This window comes from Gymnodraco acuticeps, unplaced genomic scaffold (assembly GCF_902827175.1).
Source record: "Gymnodraco acuticeps unplaced genomic scaffold, fGymAcu1.1, whole genome shotgun sequence".
Classification (NCBI taxonomy): Eukaryota; Metazoa; Chordata; class Actinopteri; order Perciformes; family Bathydraconidae; genus Gymnodraco; species Gymnodraco acuticeps.
Genome location: NW_022989953.1, coordinates 987,303 through 1,010,635, shown reverse-complemented (window position 1 = coordinate 1,010,635; position 23,333 = coordinate 987,303). Strand labels below are relative to the sequence as shown.

At 40.1% G+C, this 23,333-nt stretch overlaps 1 long non-coding RNA gene across 1 annotated transcript in view; it reads left to right on the top strand.

Moving 5' to 3' along the window:
- The first annotated feature begins 7,308 nt into the window (after positions 1-7,308).
- The window catches only part of LOC117542797, a 150,858-nt gene continuing 134,833 nt past the window's right edge, over positions 7,309-23,333 (top strand). Inside the window, exon 1 of the long non-coding RNA XR_004568489.1 lies at positions 7,309-7,614. This is a non-coding gene — a long non-coding RNA (uncharacterized LOC117542797). The remainder of the gene's footprint in view (positions 7,615-23,333) is intronic.

The following is a 23,333-nucleotide window of genomic DNA, read 5'->3' as shown; positions in this document are numbered from 1 at the left end:
CAAGTATTCGGTATATTCCTTGATAGCTTTTGGAGAAGGTTGTTTTTAAGTTTACTAAAATCTATCGTTTCAACTGTTTCACTTTATAAAAAAGGAACAGGTGAGTAGAGCATCATTGAGTTTCTTATTCTGTAAGTAAATTATCCAAATGAATGTTTTTCATTATTTTAGTCAACCATAAACAAATTGATTGTACCTTTTAATGATGACCTTACATGGTCGGCAAAGTTAAATTAACTTCAGAAAATCAAATCTGTTCTGAGAAAAAACTAATAAATGTTTAAAGATAGGAACTTGCCATCCCACTGAAAAACAGTCCGTAGAGATTTAAAGGCATAGTTGTAGTTCAATCCAATGTTTCATTTGGATTCATTTGACAACAGTCAACTATTTTCATAAAGAATATATATATTTTTCAAAGTCAACTTTATTGTCAATCTTACTCAGTTTGAGAGATCAAAAAGACGTTTAAATAAAATTATACAATTTACAGATATGTATCCTATATACACCATCATGTATAATGATGGTGTATGATGTAGAAGGAAGTGTGTTAGATAACAAGTAAATATAGAGTTACATACAGATCCATGTTACAGCAAAAGATGGAATAACTCAGAAGCACGCAGTATAATAATAATTAAATAACTGCTCAGCATCTCCACCACAATCCCAATCTGCTGTGTCCTGTTTTCCTCCCCTCTGCATAACACCCCATCACACATACGAAACACAACGCAGAGTCCGAGGGTGTTAAGAGTATGTTTATTGAAATGTCCTCCTCTCTACTGGCCAACACAGGGAGCATATGCTGGGTGTAGAATTGTTCCAGGAGGAGGAGATTTCCATACCATGCAGGGTCTTTGAGGATGGGGATGATGATCGCCTCCTTCGTGGTCCACACAACAAAGTAGCAGAGACTCCGGTCTGTGATATGCAGCTGCCCTTGGACCTGGTGCCAGTATGGGTGATTCTCCTTGAGAATATATGACCCACCCTCCTCACGGAGACAGAAGGATGGTAACTGGACTGCCTCCGCGATGGTCATGTTCCTCTGGCTGTGTGGACACTTCACCTCCAGCAGGGCAGATGGCTGCACAAGTCCGTCGGGTGATGCTCCCAAAACACCCGACTCACTCACAAAGAGACCAGACTCGATTCGAACACTGTCACTTGATAGTCCTCCACAAAAGCCTTCACCCCTTCGGCTTCGTTTACAACCCCCCAGTTGACAGTTGGCGATGTCTCTGGCCAGTGGGTTGTATGTCTCCTCTCGCTGTTGGTAAAGTTGAGACACCGGCTGGACTACTTTGGAAGTGCCAGGCTTCCTCCACTGGCACTCAACATCTGTGGAGCTGATCTGCCACATGGCAAATATTGCCAATGCTGCAGCGTGGCTGCATTTGTACATCTCCTGTGCACAATCACAGACAGCGCTCTGCATCGCGCCATCGTCTCCCATGCAGATCTGTAAAAATAAAGTAAGTACCATTTGTTAGCATGCTATAATAGATTGAATGAGCAATAATACAAGGATGGTCCGGATCTGGGGGTGGGAGGGTTTATTTTTCCATAGTTTTGTCCTCTTGTCTGTTGTTATTGTTTGTTTTTTCTGTATTTTTTGTAATTTGTTTTGTATTGGTTGTGATTGTACATTGTATTTTTCTAAATGTGTATGAATACATTTTTGAAAAACATTTGATCAACAATAAAAAAGGATTTGGTCAGGATCTAGACTCAGTGTGTAGTTTATTAATTAATCAATGCTCTCTACATTAGGAAAACACATACCAGTGTACCAGAGGGAGTCACACACAGCTGTGCCTAGATAACCAAAATCCTTGAATCTACACACAGCAAATAAAGTCAAATGACACAACGAGAAAAAGGAGATCACACATACAGTATAGTCGATATAAAACTGGCCGCTTCAATCTGAAGAGCAACTAAAACAAAACACGGGAGTGTACCTTGTTCTTGTGAACACTATGTTATCCACAGCATACACAGAGACCACGAAGTTCTTAAGGAGAAAACTAGTTGCTAAAACAAAACACGTTAGTGTACCTTGTTAGCTAATGTTAGCTAGCTGACATTAACGTTAAACATTGCACTCATATTACTCACCGAAACCTTGTAAAGCCGGTCCCGCATGCTGGCTCTTACAGAATCGACTAACTCCCCTTTCATATAGGTACAGCTCTCAACGTGCCCAGACTTGTAGTGATTTTCACCTCGTAAAATAATTGTATTCTCATTCTGAAAGAATGTGGTGAAATGTGCTAACGTGACGGCCATCTTTATGTTGGTGACGCATATTGTGCGAGACCAGAGACCCGTAGTTCACTGAGCAGTTTCACACACAAACATTTGTAACTTCACAGTTTTACGACACATTTTTATTTTTTTGACAATTCAAACGGGATCAAAAGATAACCTTTCTCTCTCCATTGACTTCAATGTATAATTTTCCGCTTCCGGGGTCCCATGGAGGCTTTCGGAAGGGGAGGGACTTCGCCTCTCCTATGAATGAGGCCCCGCCTCCCACGCTGTATCCAGTTCTTATTATACATCCATGGTCCCAACACATCAGACGTTAGCACACACTCAGAGCTCACAGCTCCTCATATCTGTTCAGAAACTGGACAAAAGTTAAACATGTACAAACCACAGACTGTCTGTGTCATGGCGAATACAGTCGCTGCTTTATTTATGTCTGTATGACGTTGTTGTGAGTGTGGACGGAGCAGCTACAGGTTGGTTTACCCTGATGGATCCGATTCCATTCAGAAAACACGCATTTTAAAAGCTTTTCGCCTGCCGTCTTGTCTACAGACTTGTGAAAGCGTTCATTCATGGTTTTTACTAACCGTTATCAGTATGTAGTTGCTTCGGCATCACTTTGAAACATGTATTACAATTAAATCACGGTCAAATATGTTCATTTTGTTGTAGTTGGTATCTCCCATATGATTTACATGGAGATACGCCCCGCCCCCTCTCCAGGGCGTCTTGTTTGAATGACAGGAGCAAACACAGTTTACAGCCGCGGTGAAACTCGAGTAGATCGATGCGAATATAGTCTACCATAGTATTTACATGGAGATAAGCCCCTTAAGGCGAGACACGGCAGGCAAAAACATCGTTTTTCAAGTACTGGTCAATTTTGAGATTTTGTGCTATTTTGATTCCATAACATGTTTTCTTTCAGGCTTTTGGAAGGACAACGTACAAAATACACATTTAAGTGTTTATTTTACTATAGTTTGTCTATTTGCGTCTGTAGATTTCTCCTAAATTCACTAAAAGTTAGCATTCTAACGTAACATAAAGTACCGCGACCGCTGTGTGCACCATGTCAACAGAGGTATCGCTGGAAAGCTCCGTCTCTCCTGCACAATCTCATCGGATCCAAATATGGTCATTTCCTTTGTATAAGCAACCAATCGTGAAAGTACAAAGGGGTCTTAAACCAAGAAACGAAATCTCATTGGCTGGTGTCAATTTCTGACAACGTGATTCGTTCAGATGCGTCACGTGGTGTGCTAAAACACTTCCTGGTTAGCTTTCAGCTAGAAATTGAAATCTCAAAATGCCAAAAGAACGGCGAAAAAAACGTTCACAGAGAAGACGACAACAATTGTCACTTGCACGAAGCAAGGTTATATAAAAAAAAATGACCCTGAACATGAGTGATACCTTCACGGAGTGCGTCGATGCGCAAGCTGTCATTCAAAGAACAGGAGGGTTTAGCTAGCGCCTCACTGCAATCTTTAAAGGTCGTTTTCTCAAAATGAGTTTTTTCTCCTACTCTGAGTTCGAAATTTCAACTTCAGTAGCACGTAGAGACACCAAACCTTCCAGTTATATTCCTATCAATATTATGGAGGCTTTTACTGAAGGGTTTGTTCATATATAATTCATAGCCTGAATTATACAACATTGTATACCTAAAAACATGGCGAAAATGGATATTTTAGGGCTGTTGACAGTATTTTCTGATTTATGGAATGATAAAAAGAGATATCCAATATCCCTTCTGTAAAAGCCTTAGATACTAATATGACTACAAAATGAAACAAGAATTTTGAATCTGGCTATATCCAAAGTTCAGATTTCGATTCCTGAAATGTGTTAAAATATGTGCATATTTAATGAGATTATGGGTAATTTGCATATTTAAACATGCTATTTCAGAAAACTTGTAATACAAAAGACAATTGCCTTATTGTAAGTAATTAACTGGAGACATTTCTAGCTGATACCTTTAAGTTAAAAAAATTTACCCTATTCACCTGGGGTGTCTCGCCTTAAAAACCATGAATTAATAAAGCATTAATTCTGTGTTTACTCCTGTCATTCAAACAAGAGGCTGGAGAGGGGGCGGGGCGTATCTCCATCTCCAAATCGGAATCGGATCGATCAGGCTAAACTAACCTGTAGCTGATCCGTCCACGCTCACAACAACGTCATACATACATAAATAAAGCAGCGACTGTATTCGCCATGACATAGACAGTCTGTGTTTTGTATATGTTTAACTTTTGTCCAGTTTCTGAACAGATATGAGGAGCTGTGAGCTCTGAGTGTGTGCTAACAGCTAACGGCTGATGTGTTGGGCCAATCACGAAGCGTCATTTCTTGACTGGCAGTAAAAACAACCAATCACAGCAGTGTTTCTCTGGCTGGCTCTGTCCAATCACAAACAAGAATTGTTCTCCCTAAGGAATACCCTTTCCGTCCAATGCTGTGGTGTTTTCTGAAATGCTGTGGTGTTTTGTGAAATGCTGTGGTGTTTTGTGACATGCTGTAGCGTTTTGTGAAATGCTGTGATGTTTTGTGAAATGCTGTGGCGTTTTGTGAAATGCTGCGGCGTTTTCTGAAATGCTGTGGTGTTTTGTGAAATACTGCGGCGTTTTCTGAAATGCTGTAGTGTTTTGTGAAATGCTGTGGCATTTTCTGAAATGCTGCGGCGTTTTCTGAAATGCTGTGGTGTTTGTGAAATACTGCGGCGTTTTCTGAAATGCTGTAGTGTTTTGTGAAATGCTGTGGCATTTTCTGAAATACTGCGGCGTTTTCTGAAATGCTGTAGTGTTTTGTGAAATGCTGTGGCGTTTTCTGAAATGCTGTTGTGTTTTCTGAAATGCTGCGGCGTTTTCTGAAATGCTGTGGCGTTTTGTGAAATGCTGTTGTGTTTTCTGAAATGCTGCGGCGTTTTCTGAAATGCTGTGGTGTTTTGTGAAATGCTGTGGTGTTTTGTGAAATGCTGTGGCGTTTTGTGAAATGCTGTAGTGTTTTCTGAAATGCTGCGGCGTTTTCTGAAATGCTGTGGTGTTTTGTGAAATGCTGTGGTGTTTTGTGAAATGCTGTGGCGTTTTGTGAAATGCTGTGGCGTTTTGTGAAATGCTGTGGCGTTTTGTGAAATGCTGTGGCGTTTTGTGAAATGCTGTAGTGTCTTGCACTTCAGGGCCACCGTATGATGGTGATAGAAAAAGAAATCCAGGCGGCATATTTTTCCTAAGACTTGTATATACTTTTGGAAATGAGTAGTGTATAATTAAGTAATCATACACGAGAGGCCGTTCTTGAACGTCATTATTGGTACGACAGTACTGCGGCAGGACCGAGGCGCTTGCGCCGAGGTCCGTACGCCTGTACTGGAGTTCTATGTGTTGTGCAGAAGGCAACGGAGGGACTATTTTATTTTGAACATCATTATTTACTAATAAAAACTATTTAAATTAGAGTGTGTATTTTTCTTTCATATTGCCACACTTGGTAACCGTTTTATAAAAGCAATAGCTCACTTCAGGCCGTGATATATGCTCATTATATCACAGCTAAGGGGGTTGTCGACACTCCGCTTTGCGTCGGGCCGAACCACGCCCCTTAGCTGTGATATAATGAGCATATACCACGGCCTGTCGTGAGCTATTGCTTAATTATATGGGACAGTTTTACATAACAGCTTCCACGTGACCTCAATGACCTCAGCATCTTGTGACATCTTGGGATTCATATTTTTCATCGTAATACATATCTTTCCTGCAAATTGATTACCCAGTGGGCAACATACAAAACCTGTTAGGTTATATGAACGTTGTTTTTGTCTGAAATAATTCCCTACTGTAAGTCTCCTGCTTTTATTGTTGGTGTTTTATAACACTTTGGCATACAGCCTGCTCTGTGATAATATCCATTATCACTCACAGCAATGCGAAAATAAGATTTTGATGTGTGAACACAGCCAGGCACTTTATATAAGGGATCAGTATGCAGCTACAAACACTGTGGACAATACAATCACTTAAGGTAGAACATTACTGGAAGATGTCTAATGCAAAGGCGCAATTTATTTGTTCAAAGGCATGTTCATTCAATAAAGCACAAAAGGTGCCAAAAACTAACCCAAAAATTATTGAGGCGGCCCCTGGGAATTCATGTTACTCTTTGTCTAGTTTGACGCTGCTTGAGGAAGAGCATGGTGCCTTTAAAATATCACCATTAGATTTATTGTTCTTTGGGTATAATCCAATTAAATGTGTAAGAAGTCAAACAGCTTTTATTTCTAGGGACTTTTTTTCTTAGTGTTGTGTATAGCAGCCAGAAAGTGATGTGCTATGGGAAACAGTTGAGTACTTTCCCCCATGCAACAGATGATGTAGCTTCTCACCTGACAGTAGCCTACTACAAAACCTATTACACAGTGCTGCATTATCATTTGTTTATACAACACTTTATACAACGGCAGGCCACTATACATTCTAATACATACTAGAACTGCTTTGATTTGATGTAGCACAAATATACAGTAGTAGACAGTATGAAATAGCATAGCACGTTCCACTTCATTCATTAGGTGAAGGTAGGTTATAGGGTGCCTTGACAATTCTTTCAACAAATAATGACCTACAATTCTTCATTACAACTGTTTTTACTTTGAGGAATTATTTTTTAAAGATAACAAAACATGGTATTTCAGTATAGGCCTACTTATGTCCATATAAACAAACCAAATGTTCTAAGACCAAAGCAGAACATTCATACAAAATATAAGGATATTATTTATTTAATGAAAAGCAAAGCATTAGTAATATGACTATTATTATTATTATTAATATTATTATGTTTTTGTTTTTTTATATAGACAAAAAGCGAGTGTGTTCTGTTGCAATGTGTGACTGTTACTTATCGGCATTACATGCATTGAACGCACCCCTGCACTCAGTTACCATAGGTCTGTTATGCTTTACTTGCAGCCTGTGTGTCTGCATGCAGCCGACATTGGCTCAACGGGTAAACCAAAAAAAAGCTGAGTGAAAAAAAACCTAAGCTACTCATTTTACACTTCACGTTTAAGGTGCAACAACTCGCCTCCTTCTCCATGTTTTGCTTCCTACATGAGAGTAGCAGCAAGTCCAGGAAACTACTTTTTGGACTCGGACTGGCCCGGTGACCGAGGTTTGGGGCGTCGACTAACTTCACTCAGGCCAATCGGAGTTCACGATGAAACTTTGTAAACAACTCTCACGCTGTTTTAAAGCTCTTTAACCCTTTTTACAACGCAAATGCGCGACGGTGCAGCACCCAATTGACCCCAACGTTGCAAAACAGGTAAGACCGAGTGGTTTTTGTTTACTGTTTTTTTTTTTAAATGTGCGTATATGTGTGCTTTGTGTGCGCGAGCCAAACGTGTGTGTGTCCTCGTGACTCGTAGTAGTAGTCGCATCCCTGCCCTGCTGGTGCGAAACATCTGTCATGTAGTGTAACAAGTGAACAAGAAACATGTTTTTAATTAATTTGTCTTAAAAAACACGAAACGCTGCACTTTTTAAGCCTTCTTTTAACGGTAGGCTACATTAAAGTAGGCAATGCTTTAATGTATTCCACCGAATGACGTCTCCTACTAACGTTAGAGTAAAACGCTATACACTGAGACTGTTAAAATCTAATTGTCTTTTTAGCGGTGTGTGTGGTGGTTATATTGTTAAAAGACCCATTTCCTCGTTTGATAGGCATGTAAAAAGAGTTTATCATTTGGCTTTTGTCAGTTGTCACGTCCCCTTATTGAGTCTGAATCATACGTGTCGTCCTGACACTTTGTGCTCCCCCTGTCTTTTACATATTATGTGTTTTTGGTAGAAAATCAAGAGAATAAATTGATGGTTTAAACTTAATAAGCCTTTGGTTTCTTTTTTTCTGGGTTCTTCCAATGAGCAGGCTAATGATGGAACAGAGTTTATTGGAAATCACTCTTCATTGGCACTGACAGAGTGAGACACATCTGTTATTGGCAACTACTGCTGCTGCAGCTCTGAATGTGTCAAAGTGCTGATGAGTGGAGGCATCACGAATCACTTTAGTGTGCAACAAGAACATGTAGCAATCCATTGACTTTGCAAGGAGACACTGACAGGAGAAAGTGTTCAATTATGTTCTAAAAGCTCCTCATGATGTAGTCAACCACTTAAAAAGTGCTAATGACAGCTGTTTTTCTTTGACTTTAGAAGTACCAAGTACATTCCCTGGAAGTATTTCTATCTCTCTCTCTGACTCATCCAGTCACAAGATAACTCAAGGATTTTAAGTTTGTGAAAAGCCCAATTAAACCATTGTTGTTTTTATCTCTGGGCTCCAGTGATGCTGAAAGTGTACTGCACTGTACAAGTGCTGTATTTTGCTTCCTGCTGTTTTACTGTTTACTGTTTTGAGCAGCCTACTATAGGCCACAAAAGTCTTCATTGTGAACGGATGTGGGCACAACTTTCGTTGTGTAACGTCAACATCTGCGTGCATCTGTATTTCCTCAGCACGCCCACCCTCAGCTGAAGGAGGGTCGAGGAAGAAGGGGGAGGGAAAAGCTTCCTGTCAGTCTGGCTGAGAGAGTGAATCCGCTTAAGTTTTGGCAGAGTTTTCGGGGGGAGTGACTTTATGAAGGCTATCAAGAGTTCTTCACTGTAACTTCTCTGGAAATGTGACTCTTTCTTTTGAACTTGGTTTATTTCATCTTACGTGTACCGTTTTCTTTGTAAGGGGGTTTCTATTTGGCTGTAATGTGTCTCTGCTTGAGTAAAAACTTAACAGGTGGCATTTATTCTGAAAGTCTTTGGACCATGAAACACTTTTTGGCTCTTGGTATTGTTTTGGATGAAACCTGACACTAGCAAAGAGGCTCAAAAAGTAAGCTGTGAGCTGTAGCTAGATGATAATTCACTTATATTCCTCATCTAAAAAAAACCCATACTTCACTCTTATGTTCAACACGCGTCACATAGATTTAAATGAACTTGGTGGATTCTGTATTATGTAACAACACCTGAGCTGGCAAGAACACAAACATATTGAAATGAATATGTTTAGATGTACTTATAAATACAATGCATATTGATTTTGTGTGTACATTTTTACAACACTGTTTAAGTTCAGCAAATAATTTTGAATTTAAACCTGCGTGTCAATGATCTCAAGTGATGACACCCTGTTTGTTTTGATGTTGTCACAGGAAACCTAGTTGCCTTTTTACATGAAACATACTGACGTCATCACTTCCTGTCACGTTTCCTAGACACAAACAAGGCGTATGTCTGTCGTGACAGACAGATGGCAGCGTTTTGGTGGTTCGGTTGCTTTAAATGCAGAAGCTGTTCATGTTACAGGAATACAGAATAGAGCCTAATACATGTGAAGAAAAAAGTGGTTAAGCTACACTGAGGGAGAACAAAACATGTAGAGTCGAGCGAAAAAAACGGTTGTTCATGCAGTCAAGTTTCAGTATCAGAACAGTCGCAACAAAAGACTACAACAAAATTGTAATAAATTGCCACTGGAAAAAATCATGCTTGTTAAGGTGGAAAATCACTTGTTATTCATCAACAAATACATTTTACATTCCACTGGCGCAGTGTAATGTTTTATTATTTCTTATTTATTTGTATATGAATTGCATTGCATCACTTTCATTCCATAACACCAGGTAAACAAGACTAGCTTTACATCTCAATACACAGTAAACTAAAGGGTACGTAACATAACGTAAAGCAGAAAAAAGTCTCAATTATGTTTCTATGTTAGCTAGCTATATGCTTATGCCGTTAGCAAGGAAATGTTAACATTAGCAAAACAAATAGGGACAATCTAAATGTTAGCATTTCTGCTCATTTTAAACATTAGTGTGCTAAAAAGATTAGCATAGCAAGCAAATCAGTTTACATCCACAAGTTATCTGCTTTGGCCTAATGTATACATGTATGAGTTACAGCAACGATATATTAAGGTTGTATTCTTTAAATTGTTGCTAGTAGTGGATTTTTTCTGGATTATTCAAATGAATAAAGGCATGATATCTGATCTTGATTGTCTCTGGCGTAAACACTTTCAGGTGTGAATCCCTTCTACAAGTTCACAACCCAAAAGGGTTCGCTAGAGGAGTTTTAGATCCTGGAGCTTTGCTGCAAGACACAAAATGGTGTTATTTAGTTTTATAGTGGCAGCATTTATGTCCAATCTTGAAACATCTGTTGATGCTTAATAGTTACATTATTTACATGATTTTGTCAGTCGGTTTATAGTGATTGTAGAGGAAACTTCTGTGTAGCTATGCAGTGGGAGTCACCGACTCAGGAAGGAGACACGGGAAGAGCAGTAGCTTTGATGTCAAACACATGATGGTTTATTTGGAGTTAACGGCCGGAGGATTCACATCACAAGTCCAAGAGTCAGAGGTTCTGACTTCACGGTAGAGTTGCCACGTCAATTCTGAAGAACTCTACCCCCAGACCCATGTATTTAGCTAGTTCAGAGAGCATCATCAACATGCTGCATAACAAGATAGAATGATAACACCTCTATCAGCTGACGCCAACAGGCAGGAACAGGGAGACAAAACACTGAGAGCACAGCAGCCAAGGTTACAGGTGCCTGTGCTCAGTCAGGACAGTTTGAACTGATACACTGGGTCAAAGTTATGGGCCTTGGAAAATATTCCACAACAGTGATGACAATCAATGTTCTGGGTATGTCTTCTCTCAAGTATTACATGCCTTATTTACGCTTACACTTTATTTGATTCAAGTCAATGTTTTTTATGAATGCTTTATTTGTCACCCAAGGGAGGCAAGTAAGGAGGGCTTATCCCCCTCTCCCCCTTCCCCCACACCAGTCTCAGAAAGCTGAGATGATGCAGCCAAACCAATTAAAGATGTACTATTTTCTTGCTTGCATTCCGCCTCACTGTGTAGGACGTGGGATTGTGCACAGAGCCTGCTTGAGATGCAAAGAATACACGCAATGATGAACCGTGTGCCAAACAATGAAAGGATTGAAAAGTGAAACAGTTCTTTATGTATAATTCTGGCATGTTTTCATCGCAGCATCATGAGGAGGCAGAGAAGTGTCTGATTGTACAGATGTGTCTACTTTAGAACTGGTCCAGGGTCAGCTTTGAGATGTTGCAGCTGCTCTGCAGAGAGAACACCCTGGCTGTGTGATGCTGATCATGCCAGCTTAAATACTGCAGGAAGGCAGCTACATGGGTGAGGCACCAAAGCATCAGTGTGAAATGGTATCGTATTTGACATATTTTCATATATAAATGTTTCCGTTTCTATACGTCTTAGACTTCAATAATGCCATAATAACATTCTTAACATTACGTGCCTTAGAGCAGCAATTTCTCAAACATGATTTCCAACAATTTGATTTGATTGATCTTTACTGTTGCAAGAATATGTGGCCTTTGCAAGCCACGAGACTACTGCAACACTTGTATTGCTGTTTTCTTTGTTTACTCTAATTCGCAGCGTTGCGTTGTTATAAGTGGTACACCGTGTGCCACCGCCTGCTCGCTAAGGCTTGTCATGTTGTGTTTTTGAAGTAATCAGTGAAGTGGAAACATTTCTTCTTTTGTGTTGTTGTGCGGTCGTCTTTACTGACAGGCTGGCTGCTTTAGTCAGTATACAGTAAGTCAGAAATGACATCTGTTTTGAGACACTTTGTGTTTTGGTGGGAACATCAGCTGCTGACTCAGCAGTGTGGTGGCATTTAAAATCCCCCTGTGTGCAACGTATACTCGAGAGTTATGTCATGAAGTGTGATAGAAAAACGTTGAAGGTGGTTAGCTGCCACCTCTTGAACACATTTGTTTTTAAAATCAAGCTGATCTTGCAAATATGTTTGACATCTATCAAATACATGTAGATGCATGCAGTTACATTAATACACATATGATATATCATATTTGTAACAATAGCACTCCCAAGAGGGACAGTTTTACCCTTTCCAATTCCGTTCAAATAAACCCCATACCGTATCTTTAGTATATGACTTTTCCTGAAATGGGTCTTTTTATCATGTAATTAAAAAGTAGGGCTAGTGGGATGAAAAGGAAACAAAATATGACTGTTTATATCAAAGAACATGAGTTTTAAATTGTCATTTTTTTAAGACATAGGCCTACTTGTAATTCCAACTAGAGGAACATTTACAATTGTATTCTTTCTAGAACTAACTCCCTGCAAGTGCTGACACTGTTAAGATAGGGGTTTAAAAATGAACGCCCCTTGATATTCCCTTAAGAATTTCTAAATTGTATTAGTATTATGTTTTTGAGCCATGTGCAGTATATTACAGTTTCATTACACATCACAAAGAGCTTTTACTTTCTATGTTTCATGTGTTCCAGGACTGTTTATTGGAACAGATTCAAGGAAGAAGCTGTCTTGGATTAAGCTTCCCCCGGAGCTCTTTAGATTTAGAATCTTCTGTTTGCATTCTGTTGACTCGTTGGATTGTAAATAATGTGGCATTGATATCTATCCGGCCTGCAGCTCATGAAACTCTGGCCCCTAGTGGCCCCTTGAAAAGCTGTGCAATATAAGCCATGAAATCAAAATATAGTATGATTGAACATCTAAATGTATCATTAGATGAATATAACATTAACCAAGAGCGAATCACTATCGTGTACTTCAGAGCTTATAATGGACTCACATCTGTCTCACTGTCAACACAACAATATTCTATCAACTTCCTGTGTACTGACTTTCAAATGTAGATTTATTAATTATTTCAGAACGAGACCTAATGTTTGTTTTTCCTGAGCTTTTACGTGATTCTATTTATGTCAATCTAAAGTGACACTGTTATTGAACCTGTCATTCTTACACTGCTAGAAAATGTGACACTGCCCTTTAATAAGAATAGAGACCGATACTATGCACAGCTGTTGTTCTCATATATCACCACTAGAGGGCAGAAAAGTCACGTTGATGAAATCTAAAACACTGAGGTATACTCTCAGTCTGAAACATGAGTGGGACACAATACAATGGTATTTGTTTTAATAAATGAATGTACACTGCCACCAAAGGTTAGTTTTAAGGCTTTTGAATGTGAGTGCTGACACAGTACCTTCGTTTTAGTAAATAGTTCCTTAATATGAAATGCTTTCTGACAATCAGCCTTTAAATACTTGTTTTCACATCAGACATCAACAAGATCATCGATCTGATGTTGCATTTCATGCCAGCATTCTGTACCTGAGAGTTTCTGACTGTGCTGCGGACATATTTTGGCCTGAAACAAACTTGTATGTGTATTGAACGCTTGACAACCAACACAAGCATGTCACAGTTAAACTAGTCCTCACTATGCCTTTTAGTTGATTGCAACAATACCCTTTCTACATAAAATCTAAAAAAAAAGTTAATTAAATGTCTACTGAGAAGGTAGATATGTTGTTGTTTTTTTCAACCCTGAATTGAAAAGAAAAATGGATTCCGGTGAAGTCAAAAACGTTTTGAAGGCAGCTTCTAGCTCCCAAAGCTTTGACTGTACACCATTGACAATAGGACAGAGACAGATAAAGCTTGAACAAACTCACTCCCATGATTATGCCTGTTTTTCTTTGAAGTCAAGCTACATGGCTAGCTCTGTAGGCCCCTGTGACCCCACAGTCTGACCTCAACTTGGAAGTTTATACTAGAAGCAAAACCAATCTAGAGTGTGTTCCACAGAGAGGATGGATGTGGATTAGATGGGAATGTAGCGTGCGTGGGTATGTGTGCTTGTAGGTGCATGCAGACACCATAGTGTGTGTTTGTAAGAGAGACAGAGAGTGTGAACACTGATACAAAGGCTAAAAGAGGCCAATTAGAGACAGAGAGCCCCATTCAGAATCCTTATACACTGTAGAAAGGATGTCGTTTTTTGAAACCCCAAATATTCTCAGAGTGAAACCCCATGTTGAAAAGAACTGAGCCATATTGTTGCCTGGTGTTATTCCTTCATTCCTTGCTCTGAATCTCCCTGTGTAATGTAGTGGATGCCTCAGGATGCTTGGGAGTCACTTATAGGTTAGTGGTTGTGCGCGTTACGTTTTTGTGGCATATTTGAATTGAAAGTAAACTTCCCTTGATGAAGAGTTTCCAGTGAAAGGTGAGCTTCGTGTAGTTTTGACAACATGGAAGAGGAACTCTACACTATTATCACATGTTTTGCTGGTTCGTGATCGTGAACACGTGAAGGAGCATAATGGCTTCTGTTGGAAGACGAAAAGTCGTGAATGAATATGGCTGCATGGGAAGTGTTGTGCGTGCATTCATCCTTGTACACACACATACGGTACAGTACACACCCACGCTCATTCTCACCACTTCACAGAGGTTTCAGTGTGTGGGATTACAGAAGGAGAAACAATCCCAGCTCCCTAGCTAGCTGACAGAGGACTCTCCACCTACTGCTGGCTCCAGCCTCTGTATATCTAGACATTGTGCACTATTTTTAACCCCAGAGCAACATCGTTAGCTGTGTTCAGTTGACTGAACACGTATCTTTTCCTGAAAACAATGTGTTATTTATGTGTAGGTGGGCACTAGTGATATTGAAATACCAGAAAGTTAGTAGTTTTAGTGAAATTCTACTATTCCCGATACCAATTTGATACTTGGGTCCAAAAAACCAACAATAAATATAATATTTCAAGATGCACTCTCTCACTTATTCTCTTGTCATTCTTCTTTCCAAATAGCTGAATACTGCTATTATAAATACCTGAAAACGATTATCTCCAAAAACTGTTTATTTGTAATTAATACAACCTGAATGCAACATAGTGCACACTCGGTTCACTGGCCGCTTACAGCTAGCGTTCTCCTGCCGATTTCAACGTGTACTTCAGTACAACATATTGGTTCTCTTGACTATCACTATCATCCAGCATCCATCCAAGTCAAATCTGACTCAAATGGCAATTTTCTGTATACTGCAAATGCTCACATTTGACCTGATTAACTGGTGTTGATACTTAAAATAATGAAAAAGGACATGGCACAGGACCTGATTTACTGTTGGTGCAAACTGTCCATTAAGGCTGCCACTAGCAATTATGTTATCATCAATTAAACTGCCCGTTATTTGCCAGGATAATCGATGAAGTTGTTGATCTGTAAAATGTCAGAAAATGTCCATCGCAGTTTCTCCAAGTCCAAGTTTATGTTCTTTCTTTCCAAAGATATTCACACAGTGTGTGTGTCTTTATCAGAAACGATGTGTCTTTATTTCTTCTGTCTTTCTATTTGTCTTTGGGTGTGAAACCGCAGATGAGGCTGTAATAATGTTGCCTTGGTAACTATGGTTTATCAAGGATTCACCTAAATACTACCACACTTCAGTGCTCGTCCGTCTCTCCAGTGTGTCTCTAAGTAACAGCTGTCATTTATGTCATCATTACTTTTTTTCACTTTTACTTTCATTTAAAGAGTGCGATAAAGCATTATTATGTAGTGCTGGTATGTTTTAGACAGTCATAAGTCTGCTCTAGATCCAAAGCCAGGCCAATATTTGCTTTTCTGGGTTAACACCAAGATCCATATTTGAGGGAATTCTTCTAGATGTTGTCATATCTGTACATTCCTTCATAATATGCCCCAAAAATAGTTGCTGTTGGACCTATTTTTAGGGTTTTCCAAGATCTTATGAATGAATTCTTTGAGTAGAGGGTTATCGTAGCTACAAAAGTCCAAACTCAAACTCAATAAACCATAATTTTCCTTTACCAAAAGTCCCACTGTCAACTTCGTACTTTTTGCCAATAAATAGTCCTTCTTTAACCTATGCTTCTTGCTTTGGAAACATGTCTTTCAGATTTCTGCATAATGGTGGAATTTGTACTTACAATGCTTTTTTTCCTCACTCTACTATACGAAAGACACATATCCTGAATCGGTCTATATGCTCTCAAATTACCCAGCACTTTGACCTGGCTGAGCAACAGTTAATGCTTTGATTCACGGCCAACTTCTCCTCCTGGCCATTAGGTACCACCAGGCTGCCTCTCTCCATCTGAACCTCCTGTAAACAAACGAGCCAGCCACATCGTTGGACTTTGTGAAGACGCATCACCCTACCCCGCGCTCCACTCTCCAGTCTAAACACATGTCACCCCAGCTTTACCCTTATGCAACCCATAACTTGGCTCCATCCTGCATAATGCAATCGATCCTGCATATTGATGTAAAAACTGTGCGCCACCAGCTAAAACAAATGCACCTTATTCTCCACTGTGGCTGGCTCTGCTCTTATATTTTCTGATTTAGAGTAACTCCCAATCGTAACACCATTTCCTGGAAAGTAGGGCAAAAGTCAGCCAGGTTTTATGCGTCTCCAGTGTGCATCCTCGTGCGTTTATTTCTGTCTGTCTGCATGTATGTGAGGTCTGAGAGAGAGAAGAAGCAGGAGCATGTGTGGGACACAAATGGGGCATAGGGCCCGGTGGAGGGGTACCCCGATAGGCCTCGGAATTCCCCCGAGCAGCACCCAGCATAGAGGAACAACTATGGCCTTTGTTGGTCACCCCGTGGATCTCACACACAGTTAATATAGACTTTTCCCACTGACTCTGCCAAGAGTCTGAAGTCATTTAATGAAGTGGCGGCTGAGTTTAGAAGGAGCCAGTGTGCTCGCTGCTCGCACTGACAGAATGGAAAATGTCTGTGTTATGCAGCGAACGGCGAGTGACAAGAGAAGTGTGTTCTGATACTCACCTCTCAGGACACACAGCCATTAGGAACACACACTCACGCATACAGACACATATGACAAAGGAGATACACTGCGATTATACCACAAAACATGCATTTCGTCTGGATCTTTGTGGCTTATTCATTCAGGGATCATTGATTCAGACAGGTTTGTATTAAGCTATGATTAAGTTGTGTTGAACCAAATTAACCTCAACTTAAATGTTAAAGTTCCATCTGCTTTGTGTAAATGTGAATGTTGGTTTTACTTTGAGTGTAACTCTGGTAAATACAATCTCTCAAGGCCTAATCTCAAGAAAACTTGTGGCTCTCATGTACTTAAAATCGAGAACGCCTAATTGTCTCACATTCTTTGTAGTTATCCCTTTGTTTGCGTCATTTATCAGAGCAAAACCTCACCTTTCATGTCCATTTTCACGGCTGTCCATTTATCCACTTGTGCTCTGAATGGACAGTATCTATGTATGTATTTGGTCGCACTTCTATTCAAGTGCCTGTCTTTTCATCTATGGGCAGATTGCAGTCTGTTTTGGTGTCCTATTGTGCAGCTGTCAGTTATTTTCAAAACACTGGAGTGTCATTTGCCTCAGATTCCATCCCTTTCAATTCCCGCTTCTTTTCTATGGCGTACATCTCATTGAGCGTGCATCAGCGGGCAGATTCATTCTTCTCTCCTTCTAAAAGCACATTTCTTTTTTTTTCTTTTTTCATAGCAGCCATAAGCCTCCTTTTTAAATCCACGGACAATGTGTTTTTGTCCATCCTCCTCTGTCCTTTTCAGTGGAGAGTGCAGGGATTCTCTCTCTTCCTCTCACTCTCTCTCTTTCTGAGGGCATCTGGGGGGACCCCTGAGCATGGTGCTTCTCTTGAAGCTCAATTGTCTGTCTGTAATGAACCATGATGAAAGATAACAGAATGAAATGTAATAATTCATGCAGGCCTTGGTGAGGAGCACGTGGCTAGCGGTTGGCCCGGGTCGTGATAGCCTCCTGCTCGCCTCCCGGAACAATGCGCCCGCCCTGCCAGCACCACTCGCCCCGCTCCGGTCCAGCAGTCTTGTTGCTCTGTCCTCTCGCTGTCCCCCTTGCTGCTATTCAGAATCACTTAACGCTGGAAGGCTGTCTGTGATCAGTGGCATGCCAGAGCATCTCTTCGGGAAACAAGGCAAACTGTCTCTTTGCACCTACTGTCCTCTTAGCATTCCTCCTTTGTGTCCCGCCTTGTCTCTTGTTTTATTTGTTTGGGCTATCAGTCAGGATTTCGACCTGAAGTTGATTTTGTCAGATGGAGGTGGACAGTCAAAGTAAACTTCTGTCACTCCATAATGTTCTTCCCCTTTTGTCCTAATTGTCTTCCTTTGCCTGCATTTGCACATGATAGTTCCAGGGGACGTGTTATGCTCTTTATTTATCTGGGGAAAGTTGAGACAACACACTCAACTATTTACTGGCAATGCCCTGCTTCATATTCTGGAAATCCCACACATTTTGGAGCTGTGTGGTCTTCTGCTTTTGGGCTCCTAGACTCCTTAATTAGCATGTTGGGGTAGAGTATCTTAATCAAAGGGGCATTGACATAAGTTGGCTTTTGTCAATCACTTTCCCAAACCACATTTCTCCAGCTGCTATAGACATTTTTCTAACTTGTGTCCCATTTTCATGGCACTATGGCCCTGCAATCCATCTTTCTGGGAGCAACTGTTGCTTGCAACATTGGCAATCAAGGCCTTTTGAAAATGCTAAGAATTGACTTCATGGCAGCAGTGTGAGACAGCCTGTGACCTTCCCACTCTGCCCCCGTATTCAGTAACTTTCCCAAGGGAAGATTAAGAATGGAAACCTAGACTATGCAGCTCACTGTGCAATTGAAGGAGAGCATATACCTGCTTTTAATTGATGTACCCTTTGAACGCTACTCTGTCTGGTATTGAGTTTTGCTGCCCTATGACATGATGTGGTGGGGATGTTGGTGGTTGAAGATGGCAGACTGGGAGAGTGAAGAGAACGAACAGAGACTCGATTGATGCTCCAGACCTGAAACTCTCGGCTTGACGCAGATTATTTTTGTGTGTGTTTGTGTATTTTCCAGTGTATGAGCGTGTTGGCCTTCTTGAATATGTCTGTGCTAGTTTTCACGAAGACAAAGACAATATGGAAAACACATATTTCCAATGAGTTCATCTTTAATCAGCCAAACTCCAACGTATAGTCTTTGGTGCCTACAATGGTAACCTTTGCAAAGCCAAACTAATTATCCTAATTATTTTCATCCTGTCCCAAAACATATCGCCTAGTAACACACATGTGCATCATGATGTGCATCAGATACATAGTACTTTAAATCCATGGTAATTGAATGTGATGATTTAGGATGCTAAGTGACACCTGGAAGTAAGATGTGTTTTTGTTGGTGGTCACTGTGGCACATCGTCTCTTTCATTCCTCACTTATACCATTACTGTTCCCTTCCAACAGGCTCGTAATTCTCAAAATTGAAATTATTTCAATTTCGACCTCATTCACCGCTTACCTTTCGGCGCGCAACAAATCAGATGACAGCTGTATGTAACGTAAACTGGCTGTTTTCACCTCAAGGTTCTGCGGCTAACGTTGAGTTTTGATTACTCAAATTAAAAGTGTGCTTATATAAATACACTTGATTATTATTATGATTAACTTCGCGGTGAGCAAAGAGCAAGCAAAGACCCTTAGTTTTGATATTGAAAACATATTAGTTATACTGTTTTTTGGTCTTTTAACACAGTTTTTTAAACATGCGAGGCAGTTGTATTAGTTTCATGTGATGAAATACCGTTTATTTACTGTATCGTGATTTTTACCGTTACTTTAATATGGAAAATATACACACATCCTAACTTGGGGCCATATCGCCAACCCTACAACCATTACAGCATGAGAACAAGTGTGGTCTACTGTTTTTCACGTATGTCACAGAGGGAGAGCTGCCAACTTGGCTCATGTGGATGTTGCGGTTGTTTATTCAGATACTCTGATAACACACATTAAGCTTTCACTGCGAGGCTAGCTGCCATGTAAGAGTTGGTAGAAAGGTCAATGCCAACGATTTTTTTCTCTGTGTGTGTCATAGAGTGTGCAAAAGTATGTGTGTGGTCTCAACTCTACATTAAGCCTCACCTCCATTTTAAAGGTGCAACATAACTCACCTTTAAAAGGATGGATAGAGAATGAAGAAGGATTAAAAAGTCTTGCTGTAAGTGTGCTTCGAGTGTGCCAGTTCACCAGTTTGGTGTTCTTCCTCCGAAGGTTGTTAATTAGTGCAGATTGTAGATTACAGTTCTACTGCCAGCAATGATGAAAAGAGGAAAAGACGAGAGAGAGGGAAAACTGTAAAACTGTAAAGCTGCCAAGATGGAGGAATCTGTGATAGGTGGAGAGTGGCTCCAAATGCTGGAGCAAAGCATGGAGACTCCCTGAGATCCTGCTTCCTGACCCATGTGAGAGTCAAACAGCAACTGTAGGCAAGAGAAGCAGAAGCAGTGAGAAATTGCAGTGTTGAGACTTAGGAAAGGGGAGTAGTTGAAATGTATAGTAACCATCACGTTTTGAGTTTCTTTACTAACAATAATCCTCAATCATCCCCGCTCATTCTCAAAATCCAGATGTATGGGCACACTCCGTAGATACAGACTGCATTACTGCATTCAGTATAGAAAGAGCAATGTGAGCACCTAACAGGGGAATACACATATGGATATGTGTTACAGGAGGGTTAGCAAAGTGAAACTTGGATTCTGTCTATCTCAGTTTCATGCAATTAACACATCGACCCTTCATTGCCTCCAGGCTTAACCTGAGGAAATTAATGTTTATTTGTTATTTGATAGTTCCTTTTTGTGTTGAACAACAAAATCATGTGGGATAATGTTAAAACGGCCTTAGATCCGTGTTTGCTCAATACCTTGTCAGGTGTTGTTTTGCACATATGCTACATGATATATTCCAGTGTTGGGACTAACGCGTTACAAATTAACGCGTTACTGTAACACCGATATGTTGGCAGTAACTAGTAACGCATTACTTTTTAAATTCAGTAACTCAGTTATCGTTACTACATGGTGCGTTACTCCGTTACTGCGTTAGTTTTTTTTATATAGTCAACAGCCAGGCGAACAGAGATGAGAACTGTACTTAAGTACTTGAGTAAATGTACTTTGATACTTCCTGGGTCACATGCGGAGACGGGCTGTGGACGTGTTTGTGTTGTTTACTAACAAGACTATCATGGCGGTGGCGGATCTCAAGTCTAGTTTCTCCACCTGGAGATATTCTCACTATCTCACTTTTGTCGAGCACAAAGAAAAGAACGTTTTAGTTAAATGTAAGTTGTGTCTTGGCGGGTCAAAGATCCTATCTACTGCCCAAACCAGTCATTCAAATCTCTTAAAACATCTGCAAAAAACAACATGCTGGGACGAAGCTAGTAGCTAAGACCACAGAGACTCAGCCGACGCCACTCCACCTCCACCTAAGCAACAGCGGCTGGATTTTAACCAAGGGACTGCTGGCCAGGGAAAAGTCGATAAAGCCATTGCACGGTATGTTGTAGAACACATGCAGGCTATTGCTACAGTGGAGTCACCCCGCTTTCAGGGAGCTAGTTAGCATGATAGCATGTCCGGGCGGCACACGGCATATGGGACGGAAAACTTTTTCCAACTACCTGGAGAAAGAATATACAAAAATGGAAAGCCAGCTAATATCAACATATTGTATTATTCTCCAATGCAATAACAGTACTGACATGAAGGCTATAAGGGCATTAATGGGAGCCCTTTTTCGAAGTAACGAAAATGTTACTTTTCACAGTAACTCATTACTTTTGGGTGTAAGTAACTAGTAAAGTAACTGAGTTACTTTTTAAATGAAGTAATTAGTAATTTTAACTAGTTACTGGTTTTCAGTAACTAGCACAACACTGTATATGAATGGCTCTATGTTAAGTCAGGTGCCCGATCAATGTGTCTCCATTCAAACCATTCATGCATGGCGATGTGCAAAGTTATCTCTTCAGAATAACCGCACATCGACACAAAAAATAAACCGACATCCCAGCTGATCTAAACCTGTCCGTTTGTCACTTTGTAAAGCAGTAACTCCTTGTCAAACTGAATTTAATGAAACAGACATGTGGATTACATAAGAGGTGCAAGGCGTTACAATACAGGGTTCTTTCGGATCACACATGCACAAAACATGCTGATGTGTTTTGTGCAGTAAAAGTAAAACAAAAACACACACGCACACACACGCACAAACACACCACACTTTGTTCAGCCCAGTACAGATCCTGCAGTGGAGGATTAGAGAGGTTGGATGGAAAACAGCACTATGTCATCCCAGTTGCACCCACCCTGAGTGGCCACACTGTGGTGCTTTGTGTGCAGCAGACAGAGGAGCTGCACACATACATAATGTGATGGATGCTTCAGTGTAAATCATGCAGCAGATACTGTATATCATAAATAAATAAAGCTGCAAAAAAAGAAAAATAAATACGAATGTATCCATGGATAGAAATAAAACATTGAGAATTTAATAATTTCATTGTAAAAAAAAAAAGAAATAATAAAAAATCAAAAAATCAAATTCCATTGAAAAAAAGTTTGCTTGTTTTGTCAAGCTTTGTTGGAGCCCAAACATTGTTAATTTTACAATAGCATAAAACAGAAAAATATATATATAAAAAAAATCTTCAACATATCCAAAACTAAAGCGGTATGTCTTTTTCTACATTATTTTCTTAGTTATTTAAAGTTTTAAAACAAAATTCCAAGCAATAGATGTATAGAAAATAAACATATCTCTTAATCGACTGTTTCCACAATTTAAAGTCTATTAAAAAAAGTGTTCCAAAGTCTATGAAACTGCAGTGATTAGCTGTGTTTATTTCAAAGAAACCAGTAATCATTTTCCATCTCCCGCTCATTCAGCCCCTCTCCGGCCTGCCTCCTAACATCTGCTCCCAGCCAGCCACCTGTCTGCTGTCAGATGCAATATTAATGTACACCATACACTTGTTAATTATTTCCCCTGAATGTAGTCATGTCAAACCGAATATGCATAACAGGATTGTAAAGAACCATTTTATTAGAGGTGATCACTCTCTTTCTCCCTCCTCTTTCTTTCTCCTTCTCTGTGTCTAAATGCCGTTTCTCAGGTCTTTCACTCCACTGAAGTGGTATTGTGTGTGTGTGTGTTGTGTGTGTGTGTGTGTGTGTGTGTGTGTGTGTGTGTGTGTGTGTGTGTGTGTGTGTGT